The sequence below is a fragment of the Egretta garzetta genome, unplaced genomic scaffold, assembly GCF_000687185.1.
Source record: "Egretta garzetta isolate BGI_Z169 unplaced genomic scaffold, ASM68718v1 scaffold246, whole genome shotgun sequence".
In the NCBI taxonomy this organism is placed as follows: Eukaryota; Metazoa; Chordata; class Aves; order Pelecaniformes; family Ardeidae; genus Egretta; species Egretta garzetta.
Genome location: NW_009259976.1, coordinates 143,313 through 144,143, shown reverse-complemented (window position 1 = coordinate 144,143; position 831 = coordinate 143,313). Strand labels below are relative to the sequence as shown.

Here is an 831-nt window from a genome sequence, read left to right as displayed (position 1 = left end):
TGCCTTGGTGCTTTGTCCGTGGGAGCCTGGAGCTAATGGCCATCAGGGTTCTATGGCAAAGCAGCTGCTTTTCCCCTTGTTTCCAAGTGGCCCTGAGGAGGTCCATATGAGAACTTGCTCTTAAATTGCCGGGCTCGCTGCTGGTGGGTGTCTGGGGCTGCTAGGGTGAGGTGCTCAGCTGCATCATTACTGCCAAGGTCGGAGGTGCGCCCCTTAGTCTAAACTCACGTGGCCTGGAGAGGGGGAGGCTTAAGCATTGGATATTGTCATTTTATAATCAAGGGGCCGGTAAAATGCACTGAAGTAAACAAGTCTTCAGTTTGCTTCTTGGGATCCGGGTTTTGACTTGAGGGGGAACGATTTCCTCTGCTGTTTCCATGCACTCGTACTAGGACTGAAATTTGGAAGAAGCTCTACGCCAGGGCCAGTATGTGTAAAAGCATCTGAGAATAACTAATTTATTTCAGTTTTTCTGTCGTCTTTTCTTCCAGTGGGATCTTGTTTGTGATTCTGCCTGGAAAGTCCACATTGCGAAGTTCTCCCTACTGGTAGGATTAATCTTCGGCCACTTAATAACAGGATGTATAGCTGACTGGTAAGTGAAGAATCTTGTCATGCAATGTAACTATAAATAAATAACAATGTTAAACTTTGTTTAGATTTTCTTCTACTTTATGTTCATGAAGAACCTTTGCATAATGATTTTCACATGTTCTGAAAGAAACATGATGAAGAAACAGTTCAAAACGGTGTGTTAATTGCTTGAACTGAGTAATTTATATCACTGTAAATAACATGAAAATAACCTATTTGATAGTTAACTTAGTTATT

At 42.4% G+C, this 831-nt stretch overlaps 1 protein-coding gene across 1 annotated transcript in view; it reads left to right on the top strand.

Moving 5' to 3' along the window:
* Positions 1–517: 517 nt before the first annotated feature.
* Positions 518–831, top strand: part of SLC22A23 (solute carrier family 22 member 23) — a 96,222-nt gene continuing 95,908 nt past the window's right edge. Inside the window, exon 1 of the mRNA XM_009640387.2 lies at positions 518–595. The gene's annotated coding sequence lies outside the window, so the exon portion shown is untranslated. The remainder of the gene's footprint in view (positions 596–831) is intronic.